Consider the following 14,203-nt stretch of genomic DNA (forward strand, 5'->3'; position numbering starts at 1 on the left):
GGTTTCCCAACTCAAATTGTCACTGGTAATGCAACAACTTTTTATAGAGTTAAAATGATTGAGTTTTTCCAGAAATATCAGATTATGTTACATCATTCAACTCCATATTACCCACAAGGTAATGGCCTTGCAGAATCCTCAAATAAAAGTCTGGTAAAGGTAATGAAAAATACTCTAGTAGATCCTAAAAAGAGTTGGGACTATCATTTAATTTATGCAGTATGGGAAAATAGAATTACTCCAAAGAGATCTACTGGAAAATCTCCTTTCCATGGAAAGATGCAATCTTCCCTACCAATTTGGCCTTCCCTATTTTAAAATTCCTGCAAAATTCAACAGATGAACCTGATGATTTTTCAAGGAGAATAAATCAAATTATTGAACTAAATTAAAACAGAAATGAAGTTCAATACAAATTGAAAAAGTATCAAAATAATATGAAGAGCCTGTTTGACAGAAGAGCCAGGGAAAGGGACTTCAAGGAAGGTGATCTAGTTATAAGATGGGATTCTAGGAGAGAAGAAAAGGGAAAACATGGCAAATTTGACAACCTGTGGTTTGGACCTTTAGCAATTGCTGAAGTGAAGGAAAACAACACTTTTGTGCTACAAAATCTTGAGGAGATATATTCCACTTATCCTATAAATGGAAGGCTTCTCAAACATTACATTCAGTACTGAGAAGTTGAAGTAGATTTCATTACTACCATTGTAAAAACTCTAGTTTCTTTTACTTTTCAAGATGCCAGTGTGATTATTTACAAGAAAAGACTCCATAGCCCAAGGAGAAGGCACATGGATCTGCATTTTCTCTGCATTCTACAGGAGAAAGAAGTCCCCATATGGAGTCGATGTTGTAGCATTTTTTGGTTTTGGTAAGTTAAAATAAATTAGTCCAAAAACTGAAAATATTTTTCAAAAAATGTTAAGCTAGGATATGGAAAAAAAGAATACTGAATAAAAATGTTAGGAAATATTTTGATAAATATGTCCATATGAAAGAAAATGTTAGAATAAATTCCCTAAAAATGAAGGCAAAAATAAAATGTTAAGTTAGAGAGAAAACAAAAAAAGCAATAAACTCTGAAAGTGCTGCAAATCTAAATGCCGCTACTTTTACTCTAATTCACTTTTGAAAATAATAGTTGTGTGCAATTTGTTTAGATGCCACACTACTTTATTTAATCCAATTATACAGTTTAACTCATAATTGGATTTGTTTCAAATTGATGGTCATAGGTACAAAATAAAATTGGCTCAATAGTTTAATCTGAGCCAATGGATAGAATAAGGTATAGAGGTAGATTATTCATGAAAATAAATATTGGGTTGCTAGCTTAAATGCACCCAACAAAGTGAAGAAAAAATGTTAGGGTAGGTAGAAGAAAGGTTGCAGAAATACAAGGTTGGTGAAGCATAAGCACATTCATCATGCTTAGTCCAATGTTTCAATGTGCAGGAGTAGTTATGAAAGTGAAAGGATGTTCACAAGATGATTTAATTAACTTCCCCTCATTTCATTTCATCTTCTACTACATACTTACTAATTTCCCCATTATCCCATCATTTCTTGTTAAAACACCCTTTTCCCTTCTTTTTCACCCTTGCCCCTTGGTTTCACACATTTCCCTAGCAAATTACCCTCCAAAGGTCATTTCCCAACCCAAAATCCCTTTTCCCTAGTGTGAAGCCCATTCCCCTATGAAGAAATCACTTTCCCCTGATTAATTTCCTTATTTCACCCAAAAACCCATAAAACGCCTTTATTCTAAGTTTAAATTCCCTCTCCCTCCCCACATTGTTTAATTAACTCTGCCAATCCATATTTTTCCCGACAAAAACCATTTAACCTATAAAGACTCTTTATCCTAAAGTTTTTTCTTCCCCCCGCTTTATTTTAATTAACTCCACAAATTCACATTTTCCCGATATAAAACCTTTTAACCCACCCCCTTGGTGCAGTTAACAAAACCTCGCTGCATTTAACCCTAGTCCCACTGTATTAAACCCGTTCATTATATTTAAAACCCTGCTTTATATCATTAAATAATTACAAACCATTTGTAATTATCCCCCGTGCCCCATTAATCTTTGCCCAATTTCCTTCTGTGCAGCTCGACCGCGCGACATCCCTTCGATCACCTACTTCAAAATCCAACGACCCACATCCATATCACGCACTCCTGATGTCCTATAGTTAAAAGCCCAAGAGAACACGAGATTTGTGGTTTTTCTCGGGCCCCTTTTGATTACGTGGCAGCTTTAGGTTAACTCGCGTGATCTCATAAAAAAACCGCCCGAGTGCCAAAAGCGGTGCGATGAACCTTAATACTGCCTCCCCGCGTAGGTCGAAACCATCCATTGTTCACTTATCGAATTCCGTGCCAAATTTTAAATGTTACCCGTTAAAACACCAATGACCCTCATTTTCACTCTTTTCGCTCGTTTTTCACTAAAAGCCGCCTAAGCCTTCCTGCGCCGCCCTGAGCATCTACAACCCAATTTCACTGTTGTTTACCTCCTGAACACACTCCAGAATTTGTCCATAGACTTTCCTATTCCCTAAAACCATTATCACCTCCCTGCCAACCTGTGTTTTTATTAATAAATTGTTTTATTTTGCAGGTGATTAGAAGGCCAGAAGCTTGGATAAACATTTTTGGTACAAGTTCCAAAACCTATTTACTCCAAGTTTCGCAAAGAAATCTACTCAAAAGGCTTTATTCAGAAGGAAAAGACAATTATACACAAAGCAGAAGAAATCATTTATACTGTTATCACAAAATCACACACTGAAGGCTGCCAATCAGCAAGATTATGTGTAACTATTTCAAACCAAGCTTTGGACTAAGGCTTAGCCTCCTTAGTCTGAGAGGGCTCTCTCACAGATTATGAATATTGATTAATGACAAGGAAAGATGGCTAACTCTTATAAGACACATGAAGAAAATATGCTGGCTGGACAAATATCAAATTAGTTCCCATTGGGCTTATGGAGTCACTAAAATCTCAGTAAACAATGGCACTATCCTTTCATAGAAATCAGGGCACTTTACATCTAATGTTCAAACATAACCTATATGAAACACAGTTTGCCAAGCATACAGGAAGTCAGAGCATGAAACATGAGTTCTGAGTGATTATGCAATAACAAGACTGTAAAAGAACACTAAAGAGAATAACCATCACACATTTGAACAATAAGATCTATTGTGAATCCTGAGAAGAAATAACAGTTATTTGTATTACTGAGCTCTGCTATACATAAACCAAAATAGTCTTCTTCTTTATCAAAACATCCAACCCCTTTTACATTCATCTTTTAGCTCTATATAGAATGCTTACTCTACCTGATTCGAGCTCCCTCCTCCAGCGTGAGGGGAGCTCAATAATTACCTATGATGACACCTACTAACTTTTAACTAACTAATAATTACAGCTGACCACTAATTGACAGCACTGGAATCCTAAAGCAAATAAGATCCTAATTCTACATCATGCTGGACATAGCATTTATTACAATTAAGATTCCTCCTCTACCAAGTGGATTAATATAGCGGTAGCTTGGATGGCTTTAATTACAATGAAATTCATTCTTTGACATCTGCTCTCTTTCTGGAAGCGGCTGTAATAGCATGAGATGAGGATTCAATGTTCCAGGTTAGCATTGGATGCTGGATGCGTTGATGACTCAATAATATTAGGATAGAACCCCTGTTTTCCCGGTCCTTGTCTTCCACCACTCTTCGAAAATGTAGCAGCATGTTCCCAGCTCTTTAATAACCCTAGGTATGGAACACTGCCATGTTTTTGATGTGCTGTAGGTTGTATTGATGGACAGGTGTCTCTCTTTTAGTTTCAAATTCTCCAAGAAGTTTTGCAGCTTATTGTGCATCATCTCAGAACACTTTACTTGTTAAGATTGAGAAAATCTCATGGATGTCAAACCTTCTTCTGCAGTGTCTGCCATATGAGACGACACAGATTCTAACGAAACTTGAGTGTTTGTTTTTCCAACAGAAATTCCCTTGCAACTAAAAGCAGAGGATGCTTCAACTTTTGTTGATTCTTTCCTTGAAAAATCCACATCCATTTTACAACTGCTGCATCTATCCAACTTACAAACCTTTTGAGTGCTCCTTAAATTGCCAGAAATAGAGGACATCTCAGGCTTTGATGCATCTGCAACATTTGATATAGGAAACTCCATCTTTTTCACAAGATACTCATTGGTTATTATTGTGCTTTCTGAAGGGGAACCATCATTAGTCATAGAAAAACTCTGAGAACATTCAACTACTGCAGTTTCATTGAAATAGAGAGTTGGTAACTGACAAACCTCTAACTTCTGATATTCTGACGAATCTTTTAAAAACTCTGGCTCAGAAACTGTAAAATCCATTAAAGAGGGATGAAGCAGTGAGTTTAATCCTAAATTAGTAGGTCTTGTTGATCTTTTTACAAGCTGTGCATTTGAAACAATAAGCGTATTCTCCCTTGAAAACAAAGGAAATAATCTTTTAGGCGTAGGCGGGTGGTTCTGGTTCTGAGACATCAACTGGAACCGGTGTTGTACGTTACACACCTCTCCCAACCACACTAAGATGCGTTACATTACCACTGGAAGGGACTGCTGGTAGACTAGGCTGATCAAAACCACTGTTTGTCGTAGCTTCTACTTCATGAGAGGAATTCACACTCATACAAGCATTTTTATCCTGAGAAACGCTCTTATCATCATAAAGAGCCTGAAGAACCTCAGACAACGGTGGAGCTGACATCATCGCCTTGAGATCTTCAATAAGACCTTTAATCACCAAAGAATGTTTAGAGGTGGCCCCGATGTATATTTTAATGGGTCCCCGGTGTCACCAATAACGGCGGCCTTGTGGCAATCAGATCCTTACCATCATTTGGCCTCTTCACTCATTCCATGTGATCCTCAAGCATTCTTTGTGAAAGCTCATTCTTTGTGACATATGCGTGCCAGGTATAAAGCTATTTGCTTAGCTACTGAAAAGTAGGTTTCGAAAGCACCACTAATTTCATCGGAGGCATTTGAATCACAGTCCTTGATACCTTTTGTTATCAGAAAATTGAGCACAGGAATAATGTTTTTTTCTTTATTTACTTGCTATTGTACTCCAGAGTTTCTCTATAAGAGACCTGTACTCGAGCTTCACATCCCTGTTGTTGGGGTCAATCTCGAGTGCTTTCTTTATGTCTAGCTCTGCGAGCTCCAAATCTGCTGTCTGAATATATGCTTGTGCTCTTCTATATAAAGCCTTAACATTTTGTGATTCAATCTCCAAAACCTTTGTACATAATTTTCCTGCTTGTGTATAGTCTTTCAATTTGAGTTTACAAGCTGCATTGTTGAGATTACAAGTGACCTTCAAGGGCTTCGACTGCTTCTTCTCCAGCCATAAACTCAAATGGTTCCTCATTAGATCCCTTTTCCTCAAATATGGTGCCATCCTCTAACTTCCCCGTGTATTTCACTTTGACCACTGCCCCATCATTAGGTCGTTCATAACCTTCTCCTTGCTTCAGGATTTCTTCAGCACTTTCTTATCATCAGTAACTTCATCGACAACCTTCCAAGACACAAGCTCAAGATCCACAAACAATGTTGCATTTGGTGGCGCAGCTACATCATTTCCAATTGCTTCACGTCCTTGATGTCCAAAACCATACTGAGGCTTCACTGTCAACAATACTTTTTCTCCCTTCTTCATCGTTTTGAAAGATATGGCAAAAGCTGGACAGAAATATCCATCCTTCACATAAAACTCCACACCCTCCTCTGATTTTGATACAGCAGTTTCGTCCTCCAGTCTAGCCTCATATTTAACCAAAACTTCATCAGCTTCTTTTGGGTGCTCCCATTTCTTATACTTGAAGTATTCAAGGACCCTGGGTCAGCATATGAAGCCTGAATACAAACATCTGTAACGATATCATCTGCTAGTTCAGTGCCAACGGCAAAACTCAAGTTTGCTTCAAGTTGTCCCGGAGAGAGAAAGCATGTGTGCTTGAAATCATAATCATTGTAATACAATGGTGGACCTTCCAAAATGCAGAGAAACTTGGGCATGTCTCAGCAATAGCATGAAGTGATGACGGCACCAAATGGTGGAAAGAAGACCACTCCTGCTCAAGCCTAGGAGCAATTGAAGCAAAATCATGCGTCTGAGTTGTGAAGATCTCATTGCCAGCCACTTGAATGAGTCATTGCAATCGATGCTTATCCTTCAAAATCCGTTGCCAAAACAGAATTGCACAAAAATTTGCCATAAGTGTCTTTGTATGATATGAAGAACCAACAGATCCATTAGCATCATTGTAATAGCTGTCCACATATTTATTGAACAAAGATTGCTGCCCAAATGGCTGTATGATAGGCATTGGTCATGCATCCATCAATGAACCAATTATTGCACCCTCTCTAAGAAACTCACACTGACCAAACTTAATGACAAGCATTGATGCCTCCAAAGAAAGGGGAAGACTCCCAAGCAAATTTCCATATAATGTTGGTTCATACTTTCCCCTATGATGAGATGGTGCCTTCAGAGCATCTAAAGAAACCAGCAAATCTAGTGCATCTTGAAAAACAGAACGCTGCACTAAGGAACTCGGCAGTGCAATCACTTCAATCCTTTCATTCTTACCAAGGTCCTTCAAGTAGTCCCTGTATCTTGTTATATCTGCACCTTTGGGGATTAGGTTGTTTTGCGGCTGCAACACTTCAGACTTTTCCCTTGTCTCTGCTTGGCAACAGTGGTGGATGCAAAGCATAAAAGTCACCATCCCACTCAAAACACTCCTTCACCCGTAATATTTCCCTTCAGATTCAGAACTGATGACAAGCATACATGCAGGAGCTTGAGAACATGCCACCTGTAAAATGCATCCACCCCAGAACTATTTTGCATGACAGCTGCTATGGATTCGAACAAATCCCCAATTTCGTAGCACGCTACGAAATCACTAAAACAGGTTGCGCTGCGAAACTGCTAAAGGATTCATGCGCTGCGAAAACACTTTGTCTTTAAGCTAATCTGAGCAATTTTTTGGAAACAGAATTTTGAGAGATAACAGTGGCTCCACTTGGGATAGTGTGCCCTTGTGGTGCACTAAGAACCTGCAGTTCCAGTGCCTTATCCATTTATGACAAACAGAAATTAGCTTGACAAGCATCCCTTTCCAGCTCCTTGGGCCTTCACCTCGGGCTTAAACTTGATGATCACTGTAGGAGAAAGAAATCTACATCTACTGAAAAATAAATGCTCAGTCAACCTTGAGCTTATTTGCATTTTCCTACCTACCTAGCCTAACAATTCAAACTTCCTTCTGCTCAATCAATATGAAATTTCCAATGTAGCCAATCCTCTGTTTTATCTGATATTTGACTTCTTTGACTGCATCGGAGCTCAGAGCCAATATGATAGTGTGATGACCGCTGCCACTGGAATTGTCTCTGATATTTATAGGAAAACTGAAATACTGGAGTGTAAAACTCTTCCATGTAATCAGCTATAGGATCCCAGAATACATGATCAGCTTGATTTTTCTTGTAACTTTCTGGTTGTGCAAACTGATCTTCAACAGCAGTGTGTGCAAACTGATCTTCAACAATAGTGTGCAGCTCCTTAATCGTGAAAGAGAAAGGAAACAACACTCTCTCCTTGTGTTCTGCCATAGAAAGCTTCTGAAAATAATGATCATGATTATGAAAACTGTATGCCTGAATCTGACCTTCTAAACCTTCAATTTCTTTCTCAATGTCCTCAGCTACTTCATCCAAAAATCTCATCTTATCCTCTGCTTTATAGTCAAATGACTTTAGATACGAGGACAAGGACAAAGAAAAAATTTCACCTATTTCTTCATTAATATGATCATCATTCCATTGTTTGAAACCCTCAATTGAAGGAGAGTTTGCCACCACCTTTGACCTATCTATCCATTCCTCCAAAAACATAAGCCATAAGTCTTGAAATGACTTAACGGATTTGATAGGAAAACTTTCAATCCATTGTTTGCATTTCCCTTGAAGTGAATCATAAAATAACATAATGCAAACATCCTCATGTTTAACTCTAAGAAGCTCAGCAAAATGACAGAAATCCGAGATATGCTTCAGAGTTAAACTCAAATCTTCTCCATTAAATTTGGGACCATTCCTTAGAAAATATGCATCCTTGGGAAAATGATTTGGGAAACCATGAATTCCTGAAAAATCTATGCATGCATACCTTGAACTAAGAATGGTAGCTTCTGGGTCTTTCATAACTCCAGTGGAATCACCATGAATGTATGAATTTTGAATTCTTCAACAATGGAGTCGCCAAGGTAGATTTGCAGCCTCAAAAACCTTTTGAGCTCCTGCTACCTTCAGAAGTTCAGCTTCATAATTTTGGGAATGAGTAATCTTCAGACTCCCGGCAGACGCACCAAAATGTTATCACAAAATCACACACTGAAGGCTGCCAATCAGCTAGATTATGTGTAACTGTTTCAAACCAAGCTTTGGACTAAGGCTTAGCCTCCTTAGTCTGAGAGGGCTCTCTCACAGATTATGAATATTGATTAATGACAAGGAAAGATGGCTAACTCTTATAAGACACATGAATAAAATATGCTGGCTGGACAAACATCAAATTAGTTCCCATTGGGCTTATGGAGTCACTAAAATCTCAGTAAACAATGGCACTATCCTTTCATAGAAATCAGGGCACTTTACATCTAATGTTCAAACATAGCCTATATGAAACACAGTTTGCCAAGCATACAGGAAGTCAGAGCATGAAACATGAGTTCTGAGTGATTATGCAATAACAAGACTGTAAAAGAACACTAAAGAGAATAACCATCACACATTTGAACAATAAGATCTATTGTGAATCCTGAGAAGAAATAACAGTTATTTGTATTACTGAGCTCTGCTATACATAAACCAAAATAGTCTTCTCTTTATCAAAACATCCAACCCCTTTTACATTCATCTTTCAGCTCTATATAGAATGCTTACTCTACCTGATTCGAGCTCCCTCCTCCAGCGTGAGGGGAGCTCAATAATTACCTATGATGACACCTACTAACTTTTAACTAACTAATAATTACAGCTGACCACTAATTGACAGCGCTGGAATCCTAAAGCAAATAAGATCCTAATTCTACATCATGCTGGACATAGCATTTATTACAATTAAGATTCCTCCTCTGCCAAGTGGATTACTATAGCGGTAGCTTGGATGGCTTTAATTACAATGAACTTCATTCTTTGACATCTGCTCTCTTTCTGGAAGCGGCTGTAATAGCATGAGATGAGGATTCAATGTTCCAGGTTAGCATTGGATGCTGGATGCGTTGATGACTCAATAATATTAGGATAGAACCCCTGTTTTCCCGGTCCTTGTCTTCCACCACTGTTCGAAAATGTAGTAGCATGTTCCCAGCTCTTTAATAACCCTAGGTATGGAACGCTGCCATGTTTCTGATGTGCTGTAGGTTGTATTGATGGACAGGTGTCTCTCTTTCAGTTTCAAATTCTCCAAGAAGTTTTGCAGCTTATTGTGCATCATCTCAGAACACTTTATCTGTTAAGATTGAGAAAATCTCATGGATGTCAAACCTTCTTCTGCAGTGTCTGCCATATGAGACGACACAGATTCTAACGAAACTTGAGTGTTTGTTTTTCCAACAGAAATTCCCTTGCAACTAAAAGAAGAGGATGCTTCAACTTTTGTTGATTCTTTCCTTGAAAAAATCCACATCCATTTTACAACTGCTGCATCTATCCGACTTACAAACCTTTTGAGTGCTCCTTAAATTGCCAGAAATAGAGGACATCTCAGGCTTTGATGCATCTCCAACATTTGATATAGGAAACTCCATCTTTTTCACAAGATACTCATTGGTTATTATTGTGCTTTCTGAAGGGGAACCATCATCAGTCGTAGAAAAACTCTGAGAACATTCAACTACTGCAGTTTCATTGAAATAGAGAGTTGGTAACTGACAAACCTCTAACTTCTGATATTCTGACGAATCTTTTAAAAACTCTGGCTCAGAAACTGTAAAATCCATTAAAGAGGGATGAAGCAGTGAGTCTAATCCTAAATTAGTAGGTTTTGTTGATCTTTTTACAAGCTGTGCATTTGAAACAATAAGCGTATTCTCCCTTGAAAACAAAGGAAATAATCTTTTAGGCATAGGCGGGTGGTTCTGGTTCTGAGACATTAACTGGAACCGGTGTTGTACGTTACACACCTCTCCCAACCACACTAAGATGCGTTACATTACCACTGGAAGGGACTGCTGGTAGACTAGGCTAATCAAAACCACTGTTTGTCGTAGCTTCTACTTCATGAGAGGAATTCACACTCAGACAAGCATTTTTATCCTGAGAAACGCTCTTATCATCATAAAGAGCCTGAAGAACCTCAGACAATGGTGGAGCTGACATCATCACCTTGAGATCTTCAATAAGACCTTTAATCACCAAAGAATGTTTAGAGGTGGCCCTGATGTATATTTTAATGGGTCCCCGGTGTCACCAATAACGGCGGCCTTGTGGCAATCAAATCCTTACCATCATTTGGCCTCTTCACTCATTCCATGTGATCCTCAAGCATTCTTTGTGAAAGCTCATTCTTTGTGACATATGCGTGCCAGGTATAAACCTATTCGCTTAGCTACTGAAAAGTAGGTTTCGAAAGCACCACTAATTTCACCGGAGGCATTTGAATCACAGTCCTTGATACCTTTTGTTATCAGAAAATCGAGCACAGGAATAATGTTTTTTTCTTTATTTACTTGCTATTGTACTCCAGAGTTTCTCTATAAGAGCCCTGTACTCGAGCTTCACATCCCTGTTGTTGGGGTCAATCTCGAGTGCTTTCTTTATGTCCAGCTCCGCGAGCTCCAAATATGCTGTCTGAATATATGCTTGTTCTCTTCTATATAAAGCCTTAACATTTTGCGATTCAATCTCCAAAACCTTTGTACATAATTTTCCTGCTTGTGTATAGTCTTTCAATTTGAGTTTACAAGCTGCATTGTTGAGATTACAAGTGACCTTCAAGGGCTTCGACTGCTTCTTCTCCAGCCATAAACTCGAATGGTTCCTCATCAGATCCCTTTTCCTCAAATATGGTGCCATCCTCTAACTTCCCCGTGTATTTCACTTTGACCACTACCCCATCATTAGGTCGTTCATAACCTTCTCCTTGCTTCAGGATTTCTTCAGCACTTTCTTATCATCAGTAACTTCATCGACAACCTTCCAAGACACAAGCTCAAGATCCACAAACAATGTTGCATTTGGTGGCGCGGCTACATCATTTCCAATTGCTTCACGTCCTTGATGTCCAAAACCATACTGAGGTTTCACTCAATACTTTTTCTCCCTTCTTCATCGTTTTGACAGCTATGGCAAAAGCTGGACAGAAATATCCATCCTTCACATAAAACTCCACACCCTCCTCTAATTTTGATACAGCAGTTCCGTCCTCCAGTCTAGCCTCATATCTAACCAAAACTTCATCAACTTCTTTTGGGTGCTCCCATTTCTTATACTTGAAGTATTCAAGGACCCTGAGTCAACATATGAAGCCTGAATACAAACATCTGTAACAATATCATCTGCTAGTTCAGTGCCAACGGCAAAACTCAAGTTTGCTTCAAGTTGTCCTGGAGAGAGAAAGCATGTGTGCTTGAAATCATAATCATTGTAATACAATGGTGGACCTTCCAAAATGCAGAGAAACTTGGGCATGTCTCAGCAATAGCATGAAGTGATGACGGCACCAAATGGTGGAAAGAAGACCACTCCTGCTCAAGCCTAGGAGCAATTGAAGCAAAATCATGTGTCTGAGTTGTGAAGATCTCATTGCCAGCCACTTGAATGAGTCGTTGCAATCGATGCTTGTCCTTCAAAATCCGTTGCCAAAACAGAATTGCACAAAAATTTGCCATAAGTGTCTTTGTATGATATGAAGAACCAACAGATCCATTAGCATCATTGTAATAGCTGTCCACATATTTATTGAACAAAGATTGCTGCCCAAATGGCTGTATGATAGGCATTGGTCATGCATCCATCAATGAACCAATTATTGCACCCTCTCTAAGAAACTCACACTGACCAAACTTAATGACAAGCATTGATGCCTCCAAAGAAAGGGGAAGACTCCCAAGCAAATTGCCATATAATGTTGGTTCATACTTTCCCCTATGATGAGATGGTGCCTTCAGAGCATCTAAAGAAACCAGCAAATCTAGTGCATCTTGAAAAACAGAACGCTGCACTAAGGAACTCGGCAGTGCAATCACTTCAATCCTTTCATTCTTACCAAGGTCCTTCAAGTAGTCCCTGTATCTTGTTATATCTGCACCTTTGGGGATTAGGTTGTTTTGCGGCTGCAACACTTCAGACTTTTCCCTTGTCTCTGCTTGGCAACAGTGGTGGATGCAAAGCATAAAAGTCCCCATCCCACTCAAAACACTCCTTCACCCGTAATATTTCCCTTCAGATTCAGAACTGATGACAAGCATACATGCAGGAGCTTGAGAACATGCCACCTGTAAAATGCATCCACCCCAGAACTATTTTGCATGACAGCTGCTATGGATTCGAACAAATCCCCAATTTCGTGGCACGCTACGAAATCACTAAAACAGGTTGCGCTGCGAAACTGCTAAAGGATTCATGCGCTGCGAAAACACTTTGTCTTTAAGCTAATCTGAGCAATTTTTTGGAAACAGAATTTTGAGAGATAACATATACAGAGGTAGTAACTGTTAAAACATAGATAAATCAATAACAACATATCACATTTGCACATGAATTTAGATAGGTCTTTAGTGAAATTCACTTTTACTAAAGACATAAATGCAGGATAAGAGTAAAAGATACCAGATGATGTGATTTACTGTGACTGGTAAAAGTAAAAGCAGGTGACAGAGCATTCATGGTAAAAGACTTAACAGAGGAGACAGATAAAGAAATACGAGTCAAAGTGTATCAGATGAAAGGTCATAAATAAGTATGACATCCAACGTGAAAATCGAACAACATTCAGCTTTTGGAGGAACAGTCAGCCAACTTCAAGAATTTTCAGTTTTTTCAGTGATAGTCACTAACAACACAGCATCAAAATAGTGCCAGATCAACTAGCAGTCTTTATTTTGATTTTATAATAATCTATTTTTGTAAAAACAGTTTAGTTCTACTGTTGTATTGTATAAATAAATCTCTTCACGGGTTATTAAAGGGTTGCAACTTTGAAAAGCATTTCTAAACATTTGATGTACTTGACTTTTCTGGATCACTAATACAAAGCAAAGGATTCTGAATTCTGTTTTACACAGTTTGTGTTTCCTGTTGAAAATAACAATAAGAAATGCTAAAAATAGAAGTGCTAAAAATAGAAATGCTATAAATAGCATTTCGGGTACCAGTGTTGGACATAGCAATAAGGAATGAAAAATGGAAGTGCTAAAAATAACATTGCTATAAATAGCATTTCAGGATAGATTCCAATTTTAGTTAGTCCCCGAACTAAAATTGAGAAGTAAAATTCGAATTTGATCTTAGCAGCTGTTTGTAAAATAATTAATTAATTCATCTTTAGTTAATTAGTTGTAGGAAATCAAACATGAAGTCTATGTGAAGACATGCAACAGTTTCTCCATTGATTGAGGAAGTTATCCCTTGATTAAAGGAGATCAGGATGAGTTGTACTTTGAGTTGTAATTAGTTAGCTCAGTTAACTGAGTTAAGTCCAGTTAGATTAGTTCCAACAGTTTGTGGAACTGATTGTGAGTTCAGTTAGTCAATGCATGCATGCATGCAACTAGTGTTCTCCAGATAACTGAATATTCTCTCATAAATAACTCATGCATGTCAGTTCAGACAGAGACCCAGTTGAGATCAAAGGAAGGGACAATGTACTATCAGTTGGAGGAATTTTCCTATATAGGAAACTCATCCATGCAGAAGGAATTATCTCCTTTAGGACTATGCAGTTACTTTTGAGTTTAATGTGTTGTGTGAGAGGTAAATTCACACAGGTGGCAACATTGGACCCCAGGAGAAACTGCGCAAGGAAATAGGAGGCTTGGAGGGCATAGAAGAAGGTTTATGAGAAGCCTTTGACTGTCTATGAGTAGCAGAGGGATTGTACTGAGAGCTA

At 38.5% G+C, this 14,203-nt stretch overlaps 1 pseudogene; it reads right to left on the reverse strand.

Moving 5' to 3' along the window:
* Positions 1-3,915: 3,915 nt before the first annotated feature.
* Positions 3,916-11,984, reverse strand: LOC149199271 (70 kDa peptidyl-prolyl isomerase-like; annotated as a pseudogene).
* Between the last annotated feature and the right edge of the window lie 2,219 nt (positions 11,985-14,203).

The sequence above is a fragment of the Pinus tabuliformis genome, chromosome 2_1 (assembly GCF_031772625.1).
Source record: "Pinus tabuliformis cultivar Carrire ecotype Pingquan chromosome 2_1, CPIR1, whole genome shotgun sequence".
Lineage (NCBI taxonomy): Eukaryota > Viridiplantae > Streptophyta > Pinopsida > Pinales > Pinaceae > Pinus > Pinus tabuliformis.